The sequence below is a fragment of the Sorex fumeus genome, unplaced genomic scaffold (genome assembly GCF_029834395.1).
Source record: "Sorex fumeus unplaced genomic scaffold, SorFum_2.1 ptg000008l, whole genome shotgun sequence".
Classification (NCBI taxonomy): Eukaryota; Metazoa; Chordata; class Mammalia; order Eulipotyphla; family Soricidae; genus Sorex; species Sorex fumeus.
Window position 1 is genome coordinate 70664358 of NW_026606065.1, and position 16039 is coordinate 70680396.

The following is a 16039-nucleotide window of genomic DNA, read 5'->3' on the forward strand; positions in this document are numbered from 1 at the left end:
AACCCGGAGACACTCATACCAATCTCGGAACCCAGGGGCTTCTGGCAGTAATCCCTCTAGGGTTATTACTAAAATATCAGAAATCTAAATTCTCGTGGCCACTACTGTGGCCACACGACATCATATGCTCTTCATAATCAACAATAAAAAACAAATTTTCTAATGATGTCTTTGTGGCAGGTCTGAATGTTGGGGAAAATCCAAATAACAATGTTGGATCTTTTGTCGTAATATTGAATGTGATCAACGGAGAGAGAGAGCGAGAGAGAGAGAGTAAAGTGGAAATCTGCCACACAGGCGGGGGTAGTTGGGGGTGTATACTGGGATTCTTGGTGGTGGAAAATGTGCACTGGTGAATGGACGGGTTTTTGATCATTGTATGACTGACCAAGACTTGAACTGAAAGGCTTTGTGACTGTTCTCACAGTGATTCAATAAATTAATTAATTAAAAAAAGAATTATATCACTACTTGTGTCTCAGCAAATGCTCTAAATGAAACTCTAACTGTAAAAATAAAAGAGCAAGAGGCAGAGATGGGATGTATAATATAATATATAAGATAAAGAATTCAGTACAACAGGAAGAAGTGATATGTATTATTGTATTTTCAACCAAGGTATAACAAGAGCTCTAAGCAAATTTAATCAGTCCTGAGAAACTGATAGCAAAACTAAACAGTAGGAGAATATAATACACATTTACAAAAATAAACAATTCATTCAGACATAAAATTACCATGAAAAGAGAACCTTTATGTGATGAACTAAATAAAAATGACACTATTTATTTAGCGTCATTCACCCAAAACACCAGAATACACAATCTTTGCAATTGGTCATGGAACATCTTAAGGATAGACCAAATACTGAAAGTAAATATTATTCTCAAAAAGTATAAAATAATATCTAAAGTATTTTCAGAACATAGCTAGAAATAAACCAAAAGAGTAGAGAAAATAAGCAACACAGATTTTTTAAAAAGTAAATTTGTTTTTGAATACTTGCTGTGTCAACAAAGAAATTAAAGTTGAAAAACAATGCCTAGAGGTGAGTTGCAATGAATACAAGACTTAGTAAAACACACCGGAGATAGACAAAGCAGTTTTTATAGGGGAGTACATAACAATAAGGCTTACATTAAGAAACAAGAAATATCACTAACAAAAATGTTAGACTTTAATGGGGCTGAAGCAATAGCACAGTGGGTAGGATGTTTGCCTTGCAAGTGACTGATTTGTTTTTGATACCTGTTATCCCTTAATCCCTTATGGTCCTCCAAGAAGTAACATCTTAGCGTCTCTTGATGTGGGTGTGGCTCGCAACAAAACAGAAAAGAAAAAATGTTGAACTTTAACATTAGATTTACTTTAAAAAGTAAGAAACCTAATAAAAAGTAAGCGAAAGAGAAATAAGTACAGCAGAAATTTTAAAGATTCACAGAAAAACAATTTCTAAATAACAGAACCAAAATCGGAGTCTTTAAAAATATTAACAAAACAGGTAAAATTTGGTCAGATTTATTAAATTGACACAATAGAAAAAATTAGGATCAGAAACAAACAATAGGCTTCAACATATGTTATAGAAGTTCAAAGAATCATTAAGAGTACATTATAAGAAATTATACAGCAATGATTGACAGAGATGGAGAAACTTCTATAGCATATAATGTTAAGCAGTGGAATTAGATAAAAGGCTAAAAAATTAAAACTAAAAACCTGAGCTGAAAAACTATGAATAACGAAATTGAAACAATAATCAAATATCTACAACCACCCTTTCAAAAGAGCCCTGGGCTGAGTGACTTCCACGAAATATTAAAAAGAATTTAATATCTTCCCAGTTTTGATAGACGTTAAGCTTCAAAATATATCCAGTGAGTCCAACATTGCCCTGATTTTAAAAAAAAGATGAAATTATTACACATGAAAAGGAAAAGATCATTATCTCTGACAAATATTGATTTAAAAAATCCTTAGCTGGGCTAAGGAGATGAGATAACTCCAAAAGCTAATATACATGAGAAATAGGTTCAATCCCCAGGAACATTGTCCCCCACACACAGCTCTCTCTCTCTGTCCCTCTGCCTCTCTGTCTCTCTGTCTCTCTGTCTCTCTGTCTCTCTATCTCTCTCTGTGTACAACATACATATCAACTTCACCCTGGCGCCATTTAATCCCATCAATGGCCAAGACCCAGAGACTATAAAACCCAGCTCCCGAAGAGAACAGCGTAGAGTCTCCTGTCTCCGCGCCTGGCTGTTCTCACTGGAGCCCCTTAGAGGAGAGTGGGTTGAGTTTCCTTCCCCACCCTGAGCAGAGCCCCAGCACCTGAAGACCTCTGGTTCCAGCCACAGCCATGCTTAAGACTACTCTCCACACATCTGGACGAGCCTCATGCATGAAGGAACCAGCAGAGGAACCCAGGTGTGTAGGACCTGGGGAGTAGATCCACAAGCCTGCTCGTATTGGTACTGGGGCTTCTCCACCCAGATCCCCACATCTTCCAGTATGTAGGCATTACGCCCACCAACTTCCACCCAGTGCCGTGTAATCCCACCAATGGCCAAGACCCAGAGACTATAAAACCCAGCTCCCTGATGCACGCATCATGGCTACACATCTTATTATCTAATTCTTACTCTGGAGAATCTGGCAGCTACCAAAAGTATCCTGCCCACATGGCAGAGTCTGGCAAACTACCCGTGGTGTATTCAATATACCAAAAACCAGTAACAATGATGGGTCTCATTCTCCTGTCCCTGAAAGAGCCTCAAATGTGGCACTTTCTAAAATCTCAGGGCTAGGATGAAGGAGACGTTACTAGTGCCTGCTCAAGGAAATCGATGAACAACAGGATGACAGTGATACAGTGATACCAAAAAAAGGTTGTAGATTTAATGCTTTTTTTTTTTTCAAAAACAGTAGGTGCTACTATTATTTGAAACTTAAATAAATATATACTGGAAGTAATAAAAATGGAGTTCACCATGGAGTGCACATTTCCTCATTTTAAAATTATATACTTGTTTGAACACAATTTTTGTGGAAGCAGGTGGGGAGGCAGTCAAAATCTACAATATTTCACTATCTGGTCTTTGCAAAAAATAAAAAACATTTTCCATTCTGTGTTAAAGAATTAAGTACATTCTTTTAAAGAATTTACAATGACACTTTTTTTTTAATGCAGGAGTACTGCTATTTATTTAGTCATTGATTAAGCTAATTTAATTGGGCATGAACTCCACATTACATTTTTTAATTGAATCACTATGAGATTGTCACAAATCTTTCATGTTCAAGATTCAGCCATGCAATAATCAAACACGCATCCTTACACCAGTGCACACTTTCTACCACCATGTTACCAGAATATACTCCCTCTTACATCCCAGTCCTCACCCTGCCTCCAAGCGGGCAATTTTCCCAATATTCTCTCTCTACTTTGGGACATTATTTTTTGCTTGAATTTTCCCACCACCATTCAAACCTGCCTACCAGGGGCAGATGCTACATCATTTATTGTCCATTGTTCATTTTGAATATCTTGGGTGCCACGGCTGCACGCTTCTGGAATCCTAGGTTGTAAATGGTTGGCATTCAGAGACATTTCTGTAGGGCACTAATCCATTTTGGGATTCAATTCTCTGGGGACTGTTGGTGTGCTAAGACGGTGCCCCAAGGCACATTGTGGGTGTGACATCCAGGCAGGCAGGATGCCAGGGAGGCACAGCCGAGCACCTCTGCCATCATGAGACATGGAGATTTAGTTCTGGAACCCGCATACCTGGGCCTTGTTTGTAGAAGCTCTTGGTCACCAGAATTCCATCTGGGGTAGGCAGGGAGACTGCACCTACTCCATCTGGGATGCCCTGGTGAAATTGGCTCGGTATGGGGCCCTGAGAGATCTCTGGCTCCGTGGTGTCTTCTGGGACTTGCTTCTGTGTCTCTGGCTTTTGATCTCTTTAGAGTTTTATATATGGGTCTATGAAGCAAGGCCAGTAATAGAGTTTACAGGGTGGTGCTGGAGTTGGTTTGTGAGGGTGACTAACAGTGCTTCCACGTTTACTGAGAAAAGGGGGAGGCTTTCCAACTCTGTGAAAGTCTGGAGATTTCAATAACAAAAACTGCATACCCGAATTTTCAACAGATTATATCTTGGTGAAGTCCATCCTGAGACAGTGGAGTCAGACCTGGGGTATGGCAGCGATTTTGGATTGTGGAAGCAAGGGACTGCTGGGGCCTCTGCTTGTGCTGCCACAGGTCAACCTGCCCCTCTGATTTAACCCAGTCTGTTCAGCCATGCACAAGTGAGATTAACTGTGGCTTTTAGTCTCTTTTGAGATTTATCTATGGGTCTCTGAGGTAAGGCCAATAAATGAGCTTATATAGCTGAGCCAGGCAGGTGGTTTGTGGGCATGGCTCCTACATATCTAACTTTTGGCCATTCAATTTCTTGGTAAACTTGGTCCCAAGTTGCTGGGGTCTGGCCAAAAGCACAGTGGCAATTTTGGGGTGTCAGGAAGCATAAAGTCACCATCAGGCTGTGATGCACTCACCTCGCATGTACGAGTTCATCTTTGATGACATCAAAGCCCCAGGACACTTTCAAAAATGTGTATATAATTTAAAGTTCATTAATGATGGTGTTAGCATTCACTCTCCAGTAAATTAACTTACACTTAGAAAAGTGGTACAACAATAGTATTAAAATATTAATGGGAGAATACACAGACACATATAATATGCAAGTACTTGTCATTAAAATATATTTTCTAATAAGAGAAAATGGCTGTCTCCTGAATACCAACATTTTCTAGACAAACACATTGAAAAGGCTGTACAAAAGAAATATATTTTCATGTTATTTTCAAAGGAGAAGATGTGTATCTCATAAAATAAGTTATTCATTCAAAAGGAGAGTTTTTTTTTAAAACACTTCAAAATATGTGCTATTCTTAGGACAATACTGAAGTAGACATCAGGGACACAAATGCAATTTGAAACATTTCATTTTTACATTACTTCTATAGTCTCCATTATTAAGGCTTCTCTCATAGTTAAGAAGAAATGGAGCACTGAACTTTGTGTCAACCGGTGGGAATAGAAAAACAACCCCAGAATTCAATACTGTTTAGTCCAATTTATGAAGTGATTTGAGGCAGGTAATTCAGACACTAGAAAAAACTGTCTTTTACTTAAGTACCCCCCAAATCTAATTTAATGCGGTTGATATCTTCATTCCAGATAGAAAAACTGCTTCATCTTTATTTAAGTATAGATTGCTAGTATATGAAGTGACACTGAGTTTACATGATCTGGTTGTATATTTATTTTTGGAAAAAAGGCTGAGATGTCATCATTTTTCAATTTCATTTGCCATTTCATTGCTCATTCTAAGAAGGCTTAAAGTGTGAAATGGGCATGGTGATTCCATTACTCTAAATTAACTAAATTTCACAAGGAGGAAATGATGATTAGTTAAATAATTAGCACGTGTCTAAAAACTAAAGCTGTTAACATTCATCAATTCTGTTATTAAAAATGAATATAATAGTTATTAAATTTCATTGAATGGGTATCCTAATAATGCTGCTAAAATTTGAATTCCAAATCTTTGCTTGATCACTTTTCTGTTCTATAATTGTCTTTCTTTTTCTATCCATACTTTGCATTTTAATGAATATTCATTTAAAATACTGAGATAAATGAGTATTAAATAATAAAAAAAATTTCACTCTAACATAAATAATATAATCAGGCTCTTTCGATATTTTAATTTGCTGAGCTTTTATCTGAACAAATAAATCAGTAGCTCAAGTCAAAAGATATATAAAACTGAGAAAAGGACTTTGCAAATATAGGTACAGCTGTAAATATCAAACTGATTATACTTATTATATGAATGTTTATTTTTAAAACACTGAGGGCCACCAGAACCACATTCTTCAGTATTATGGGAATGAATTTGGTACTGTGTTAAACACTGGGTTTCAAGGAACATTTAACCATAGCCAAATGCCTATGGTTACAAACAAATTAAAAGGATAGTTCCAATTAATTATTTATTATTGATTTCTTAAGAGGTAAATATAAAATTTTCTTTAATATCTGTATGTAGTACATTAGTGTTGTGTATTTTCTACATTGTATTGCGGTATTTTAACATTTACATTTAAAATATCTTGATAGCATTCAAAATTTTTTAAAGTAAAAATGTGTAAATATTTCCAAGAATTCTTATTTTTATTTATAATTTTATTATGATAAAATTAAGTCATCATTTAAATGGATCCATGTAAACATTATGTGTTTAATATATCCCAATTTCTATGTTCTATTTTAAGGCTAGTACTCCAGGTTTGGATCCCAAATTGTTCTATTGTTAAATTTACCAATACATTTAGTAATAGTTTGTTTCTTGAGGTGGAATAATTATTAAGATTTATTATATGATCATAGTAACTGAAGTTTTCTTTCCTATTCTCCTATGTGTTATATATTTTCACTCGTTTTTTAAGTTCCTTTCCTTATACATTTATTTTTCTGACTTTTTTTAAAATATCTTGGGCATTTTCTATGAGAACTTATTTAAAACTCAAGTTGACATTTTCTTCTTTCAAAGAAGTCTATATTTAATCTCAGTAGTTAACTTTTGGAACTACTGGCCCATGAATTTTCTAATTAAATTCTACCAATGTGATAATTTAACCATAATGTATCATAGGTTCAGGGAACAAAATCATGTAAATACTGACTTATGGTTAAAAGTTGTCTTGGAAGATGCTCTGTTCTTTAACAATCCATATAGTCTTTATAACTGAAGAGTTTTATTTCTCTTTTTTGTTCCCCCATTTAAAAAAATCCTCAATTGAATTTTAAGTTTTTATTAATTTAAATTATATTTTATAGGGGCTGGAGCGATAGCACAGCGGGTAGGGCTTTTGCCTTGCACACGGTCAACCCGAGTTCGATTACCAGCATCCTATATGGTACACTGAGCACTGCCAGAGGTAAATCCTGGGTGGGCCGTGTGCAAGGCTGGAGAGATAGCACAGTGGGTAGGGGGTTTGTCTTGCACATGGCCCACCCAGATTCGATTCCCAGCATCTCATATGGTACCCTGAGGACCGCCAGGAGTAACTCCTGAGTGCAGAGACAGGAGTAACCCTTATGCATCGCTGGGTGTGACCAAAAAAGCAAAAAAAAATTTATATTTTATAATCTAAAGGGTCCTAAACTTTTCTCCATCCCCTGAAATTCAAAAAATAAAAATTAATAATAACCAGGATAAAAAAAAGACACTATCAGAGTAGTAACTGATTTGGGTGTTTTATCCCCCAAATTTTCATTTCAAATGTATTTTGGCAGAGGCATCTAACTAACACCTCATGGTGCTAGAGCTACTCCTGGCGCTGTGCTCAGAAATCACTCTCAGTGGTGTGTAGGGGATCACACGTGGTACCTAGTACTGCACAAACCAGGGTCAACTGAATGCAAGAAAAAACCCTAACACTACATTATCTTTCTGGTCCCTATAACTACTTTTACTTTTATTTAACTTACTTCCAGATTGAACTGGAGCAGTAACACAGCGGGTAGGGCGTTTGCCTTGCAAGCGACCGACATGGGTTTGATTCCTGCATACCTCTCAGAGAGCCTCTCAAGCTACAGAGAATATCCCTCATGCACGGCAGAGCCTGGCAAGGTCCCCATGGCATATTCAGTATGCCAAAAATAGTAACAACGAGTCTCACAATGGAGACATTACTGGTGCCCGCTTACGCAAATCAATGAACAACTGGAGGACAGTGCAGTGCTATTTCCAGATTGCTAGTAAATATCTAAAATAAATCATATCACATATATTTCAAATAACTGCAAAATTAATATAGTTGTTTTTTGAGCCATGCCTGATGGTGCTCAGTGTATATTCCTGGTTCTATTCTCAGTGATCATTGCTGGTGGACTCAGCAAACCATATGGGTAACTGGGGAAAAAAAAACCGTCATCTGTATTAAAGGCAAATGCCTTACCTTTAGGTCCAAACAATCTTAAATTTTTGACTCATTTATGTTTTGTAAACCTTGATAATCTTAATTTGGTTACAAACGTGTTTTGCCTTGCATTGACATTTATTTTATCCTTTTTTATGCTTAATATAGTCTCTGGGTCTTGGCCATTGATAGGATTACACAGCGTGGGAGGGGGGGCGGTTGGTGGGTGTGACCCCCACCTACTGGAAGATGGAGAATCTGGGTGGAGGATGCTCAGCCCCCATCTCAGTAGGCTTGGAGATCTCAGCCCCAGTACCTGCATGCTTTTGTTCCTCTGCCGGTACCTTCATGTGTGTGGAGAGTGGTCTCAGCCTGGTTGTGGCTGGTTCTGGAGGTCTTCGGCTGCTGTGGCTCTGCTTGGGGCAGGGAGGGAAACTCAACCCACCCCCCACCAAGGGGCCCTGGCGGGGACAGCCAGGCATGAGGGTAGGAGACTCTGCGCTGTTCTCTTCGGGGAGCTGGGTTTTATAGTCTCTGTGTCTTGGCCATTGATGGGATTACAAGGCGAGGGGTGGGGGTGGTGGTGGGAGGGGAGGCAGTTGGTGGGTGTGACCCCTGCCTACTGGAAGATGAAGTATCTCAGCAGAGTCTCCTGCCCCCGCATCTGGCTGTCCTTTCCGGGGCAGCTTGGAGGGGGGCGGGTTGAGTTTCCCTCCACACCCCAAGCAGAACCCCAGCAGCCAAAGACCTCCAGAACCAGCCACAACCATGCTGAGACCATTCTACACATGCAAGAAGGTTCTGGCAGAGGAACAAAGGCATGCAAATCCCATCAATGGCCAAGACCCAGAGACTATAAAACCCAGCTCCTGGAAGCGTGCAGCCGCATTTGTTGCCTCACGACATCTTATTATCTCATTCTTGCTTTGACAACCTGGCAGGCTACGGAGTGTAGCCTGCCCATGTGGCAGAGTCTGGCAAACTCCCCATGGCGTACCCAATGTGCCAAATACCAGTAACAATGATGGATCTCATTCTCCTAACCCTGAAAGAGTCTTGAATGTGGCACTTTTTATAATCTCAAGGCTAGAACAAAGGAGACGTTACTGGTGCCTGCTCGAGACAATCGACGAAAAACAGGATGATTGTTATCGTGATGCTTAATATTTTGTAGTTTAATGTATGTAGAATAAAAGTGCATTTCAATGTTCTATTTCTTTGATTTTTTAATGATTTCTTGACCTTTATCTCTGCATCCTTTATCACTCAAATTTTCAGAAATAAAAATGAATGGACATTATTTTATTACATGTTGATTTTTAAGAAGAAATTCAAATAATAAAAACTTCTCTTTTTTATTTTTATTTTTTCTCTTTTGAACTTAATCTTTTCTTCTCATGAAAAGTGTTGACAATTCAGAGGTGTCATGATGGTCAATTTCAGGCTTATTCGTCTATCTTGTTCAACCATCCCCAAGGCCATATTAGTTACCAAAAGTGCTGATGCAAATTATGCTTCCACCCAGTAAGTTAGAAATTAGAAAACTCATTTAATAATCCTTTTATTTACTTAGTTCCCAGAAGCCACACACTATATCTAGTTTTTTCTTGGCAAAATTTAGTAATATGAACCAAAGTAATTAATTGTAAGCAGTTCCTATAAAACTAATCTTAATATCAGCCTACTATTCTAATTTATAACAATAATTCATAATACTATGGATTTGGAAAAAACCATTTTTCTTTTTTTGACTACAACATTATATTTTTCAAGTTTTATGCCAGGGTCTATGCCTAGGAATCACTCTTGTAAGTACTAGAGGATCATACACGATGTCAATGATCTAATTCAGGGTAGTTGCATTCAGGTCTTACCCTCAGTACTATCTCTCTGTTCCCACTTAATCTATCTTTAAGAACTTCAAATTGCATAATGTTATGTAGTCACCAACCATATTTCCCTTAGCAAGCATCCTTCCCTATCATCACCACACGTGAAGAATGTCTAACCATAGCAAATCATCTCACTCTTGATAAACATAATAGCAATAGCCAGGCACTTAAAAATTTTTAGTCACCTCCCTTTGATGTAGCACCTAGATCTATCCAAAAAAGTATAGGAGTGGTATAAAACAAGCAGTAGCATCTTTCCAGTTCTTAATATATGTGTACTTGATATCTGTAATCCACATGCTCTTACTATTCCAATGGCATATACTTTTAGTTCTGCCAGGTAGAGTACTGTGTTTTGAGACACGATTTAGTTTTCATTAAAGTCACATGAGAATTTCAAAACATAAAATGGGCATAAGCTTTTCTCTGACTTTAGTTTTGGTGGCAGAACCTACAGTGTTCAGGACTTTCCCCTGTCTCTGTGCTCCTGGATGACTTCTAGCAGCCTTCTGGGATCCTATGGGGAGCTGGGGACTAACCTGGGTCAACCCCAGGTAAAGCCAGCATTTTATCTGATCCACCTTCACCCCAGCAAAGCAAAATGGATTTTACTGACCAAAATTTACTTAGATGTAAGAAGAGAAAAGGAGAGACTATATTATCTACCACGATGCCCCCCTCATATATATATATATATATATATATATATATATATATATAGAGAGAGAGAGAGAGAGAGAGAGAGAGAGAGAGAGAGACAGAGAGACAGAGAGAGAAAGAGAGAGAGAAAGGACTTCTCCCAGAGTGAATGAAGTAGAAAGGGAGACAGACATGTTCAAGGGAAGACTTGAATTGGAGAGAGGAAGCCACTTTTTTCTGATTTTCAATAAACAAACAACAAGAGCTATAAGTAGGCCAGTTGCTACTGTGCTCTCACTGGAAAACTCAGGGATAGAGATTCCTTTAATCTTGAAATTCTATTCAGCAAACTTTTTCGTTCCCAAGGTAATATGAGAAGCTGATGGCTGGTGGATTTTCATGTACTTTCTGTCTATTCAGAATGGAAAAAAGGGAAGAAGGTAAATCCTCTTTGATGTAAAAGATACTGCCTGGAATTTAAATATACTGATCATGCTTATGTATCTGGGAAGGATAGTGTTATGATTCCAATTTAGTTTCAAAGAAAGAAATAGGAAATAAATGTAAGTCACAGACCTCCTGGTAAATAAATTATTGCAATGTTTGTATACATGAGATTCTTCCAGCAGAAAATATTTGGTAGACTTTCCAGGACTATTGATAAGAAACAAGAAAAATCTTTGAGTTTGTGGGGAATGGCTCTCTTGAAATGTAATTGAAATTTTATCACTAAGTATAAAATGGGAATAATTAATAAATGAGATGATGACTTTCTTTTGTGTAAAAATTTCAGTTACACATATTATTTGATATCTCACATTTATGTTAGTGACTGTATGAATCCAATGAAGTTGAAAACAAAATGCATAAGAAATAAGGTTGGAATCTTGATCACCTTTTATCACGTGATTAATAAAAGACTTGACATTATTAGAAAATATCACCTGGTAAGATGTCAGATTTGTCAGAGATCAATTTGACAAGTTAAGATATTGAAGTCATCATTCTCCTTGATCAGTACTTAGATATGAATATAAATTATACTACATTATGTTGGAGTGACAGCACAGCAGTTAGGGTGTTTGCCTTGCACGTGAACGACCTGCGTTCGATTCCTCCGCCCCTCTCCAGGAGCCTGGCAAGCTACTAAAAGTATCTCGCCTGAACGGCAGAGCCTAGCAAGCTGCCTTGGCGTATCCAATATGCCAAAAACAGTAACAACAAGTCTTATAATTTGTTGTGAGCCATTACTTGTTTCCACTCGAGCAAATCGATGAACAACAGAAGGACAGTGCTACAATGCTTTAATTATAAGACACTATGATATTACCTAAATACCATGAATTTTAACTTTAACTTAAAAGGAAATCATTCAAGTGATTTGACAGACCCAGGTTTGATCCCCGGCACCCCATATGGTGCCAGGAGCCATTCAAGTGTGATCCCTGAGATCTGGGAACTGGGAACTGCTGGCCCAAAAACAAACAGGAAAAAAGGAATCATTCAAGTTGGAAGGTATTTCAAGTACCTACAATTCACTTATGAATATATATTCTAGATATGTCTCTACATTTTCATCATAAACCTGCCTGAAAACTTAAATCACCTCTGTTATTTCTAGGAGAATTGGGAATAAATTTTAAAAGTTACTCAATTATATCCATATATTATTAAATATGTAAGTTATAATTGATTAATGGCTAAAGAAAAAATAGTGTGTACCCTGTGAAAATGCAGGTTTAAGACTTTCCTTAAAAATAACAGCCATATTGCTACTAGAAGTAATCCAGAATAAATACAATATATTCTGTTTATGCAATGGTTTCCTTCACAGTTTATTAAAATTTGGTAGTATTATCTTTCATAAAATTTATGTGAAAGTATTCTTGTCTTACATACATCAAAATTTTCCATGCAATTAAACAAAAAATAGTATATTTCAAACTAAACATAAAATATAAAATGATACTCTCTTCTTAAATCTGTAGGCATGCATCACAAAATAATACTGTGATTCAACACTGCTGGAATAATTTTCTGCTGAAATCGAAATGTTTATAAAGTCAACAAAGTTCAGATTATCTTTTAAATATGTTTTGCATAGATAATATTATGATCTAACACTGTGGGAATAAGTTTCTGTTGAAATAACAGTAATTCTAAAGTCAACATTCAGATTATCTATTAAATATGCTTTGCATTCAGTAAGCACATTTACAACCAGCTTTTAAAATATAGTTTGGAAGAAGGTAACTTTTCCAGTAATTATGGATTCCATATGCATTAAAGATCAAAGGCTTATCTTCACTTGCACCTAGATAGGACACAAGTGCCTAAATTTTAATTCCTCTCCATGTTTAACTAGTGCATATGCACGGCAATGTCAAGTATCTAATTCTCTGCACATAACTTCAGTAGCTAGGTGAATTGGCTCTCTTGCTTTCTTGACTTAATAAGTAAGAGAGCTCTTCAAAATACAATACTATTAGTCATCTTTAATCAAGTGAATAAATTGACTAATAAGAATCTGCTTGGTTATGGCTCTCTGGAGAAGGGCACTAATCTATGTACACACTCGAGCCTTCCAAGTAGATAGGTCACTTATACTGCCTTCATTGCTACCATGTTAAGTGCATCCTACTTAGGGTAAACATCTATATTGCTTCAAAAAATGTTAGTTAAAATCCCTGCATAGTTTAGAAGATTACAAGCCCATTATGGATATGGGATAGACTTTTACAGTCAGGGCAATAATCTATCAAATGTATGGCATTTCTGACTAGTTGAAATGTTAGTTTCATAACATATATGTTCTTTTTAATATACATTAAAGTACTCACTTCGGCATCACATATAATAAAATGGGAACAATACAGAGAAGATTAGCATGGCCCCTGCACAAGGATGACACGCAAATTCGTGAAGTGTTCCATATTTTTATAAAAATAAATAAATGAATAAATAATAAAACAAAACAAAATTAATAAATTAATAAATATACATTAACAAAATGAGGGCCAGAGGGATAATTCAGCTGGAAACGCTTGTACTCAGGTGACCCAAGTTGATCCCTGGCATCCTATATGTTTTTGTGATCCCCACCAAGAGTGATCCTGGAGCTCTGAACCAGAAATAAGTCCTGAGATTAGCCAGGTGTGGTTCAAGTAAACCCCGGCACCACAGCACCTGAGCAATACTACATCCATAGTCTCTTGCATTGAACTACTCATTGGTTGATAGAATCATCAAGATTGCTTCCCAAACTCCTGAATACCTCATGGTATACCCAACTCAATCAACAAAAACATCCATTGAAGAAAAGATGCTCAGAGCCGGAGCAATAGTACAGCAGGTAGGGCATTTGTCTTGCATGCGGCCTATCTGGGTTTGATCCCCAGTATCCCATATGGTTCCCTGAGCACCGCCAGGAATAATTCCTGAGTACAGAGCCAGGAGTAACCCCATGGGTGTGACCCAAAAAAGAAAAAAAAAAAGAAAAGAAAAGATGTTCAACTACAGAAGTAATGGAAAAATGAAAAATTAAAATCACAGGATGACAAAATTAAAATCTTGCCTGTGTTTTGTTCAGGCAAATTTGTGGCATTTTCAGCTCACGGACAATATTAGATAGTGTAAAGACAATATAACAAAATAGAGAATTTAAATTTAAATATGGTTACTTAGCTAATATAAATAGCATAAACATTTATATATTCAGTTTAGGATACATAGTCATAATAACATATCTATATAGGAAGAGTCACAGAAGTATTATTTGTCATTGTACTAAACAAGAAACACACAAACTCTATCAACACAGAATGAATGAATATTTTAATGAATCATATTCATTCCACAAATGATGAAGAATGAGAGTGTAATGAGTGAACTGTTAATATAAACAGCAATTCAAATGAATATCAGAATGAATATCAGAATTCATTTAATGTTTAAATAAATTATATTTAAGAGCATTCATTTCACACTGTTTTCATATTTTATAATATATGTATGATTTTATAGCTTTTACATGCATACATATTATTAATTTTCCAGTGATGCTATAATAAACCAGTATAAGCGGGGTGGTTTAACCAACAGAAGTTTGTTTTTCACAGTTTGGAATTCTCGATGCTTAAATTTTATGCAACAGTTTGTTTTGTTTTCCTAAGCTTCCTCAGGTTGGCTTAAACATCATTATTTTCTCACTGTATCCTCAAATCACCCTGGTATCTCTGTCTGTCAGTCTATTTTTCTCTTCCTCTCTCTGTCTCTCTCTCTCTCTCTCTCTCTCTCTCTCTCTCTCTCAGGCAATGACATTTAATGACTTATTGATATTCGGTTGTTCTCTTAAACATTCACTAAAGAAATGTATTATTATGTCAATAGATAGATAAAGAACATACTACTACTAATTTTCTCTCTGTGTGTGAATGTGTATGTGTTAGATATTGGTAACAAAGTCATAATCACCTTAATGGTGCATTTTCACACTTTCTCAAAGTATACATACCACAACTACCAACAATGTTCTAATATATCTTTCCACAGTTCACTGAATTCCTTTGCCAAAATTTACCTCTATTTCTGTCTTCTCTGTGTTGATCTTAGGTCTGTGATCAGAGTTGAATGTCTGAATTTGAATTTTTCAAGTTCATTTTTATTAAACAAATAGGCACAGCAAACAAAGGCTCTAACTCTTTTCTCACCTTTATATGTTTATAAACAATATTGTTCCTCTGCTTTTAACCAACAAACCTAGCTTACCTATTTATGTTTTTTTTTTGTAGTTGGTTTATGTCTCTCTCCTTCCCAGTGTAATTCTATTATCTCTCCCTTACTGCACAGTCATGATCATAGTTTTGGTCACAGTCCTAGTCATCATAGTTCCCTCATCCTCATACTCATCATTCTCCACATAGTCTCTTAGTCATTCTCATTATCTTTCTAGTCCCCTTTTACCTTTTAGAGCATAGTTATATTGAAATAATGAAATCATGAAGGGTGGGGGAACATATAGGTGGGGTTGTGCATTCTCATAACAACAGAGGTAAGGCTACTCCTTCAGTGGAAGTTCTGGAGGTTAACTCAAGAACAAAATCTCATCTGAAGGTTCAGCACTCCAGATTACTAGAAGATCCACTCAAGAACAGGATTCCATCCAGGTGTATTGCCTTATCCTTTCCTCTGCTAGTAAACCATTTAAAAAGTCATAGTAAATGTACTTTTTATAATATTTCTAGTCATTTTGTATGAACACAATAAGAGATATAGTATGCTTATAGGTTTGCTCTTCCTGGCATCATCTCACTATATATCCCAGGCTATAGTCCTTAGGTCAGGTTAGTCTTTTCTAACTACTTCTTTTTTGGGTTATGACAGAATTTTTCCATGATATGTGTGGATGTGTATGTGAGTGTCCTTGCTTCTTCCAAATATTTGCTGATTTTGTTTATTTTTATTTTTATTTGTTTTTATTGAATCATTATGAGATAAAATTACAAAGCTTTC

At 36.5% G+C, this 16039-nt stretch overlaps 1 non-coding gene across 1 annotated transcript; it reads left to right on the top strand.

The window, feature by feature from the left end:
* Positions 1–13360: 13360 nt before the first annotated feature.
* Positions 13361–13467, top strand: LOC130019435 (U6 spliceosomal RNA). Its single transcript, XR_008791765.1, has one exon. It is a non-coding gene; the product is annotated as a U6 spliceosomal RNA (small nuclear RNA).
* The last annotated feature ends 2572 nt before the right edge of the window (positions 13468–16039 follow it).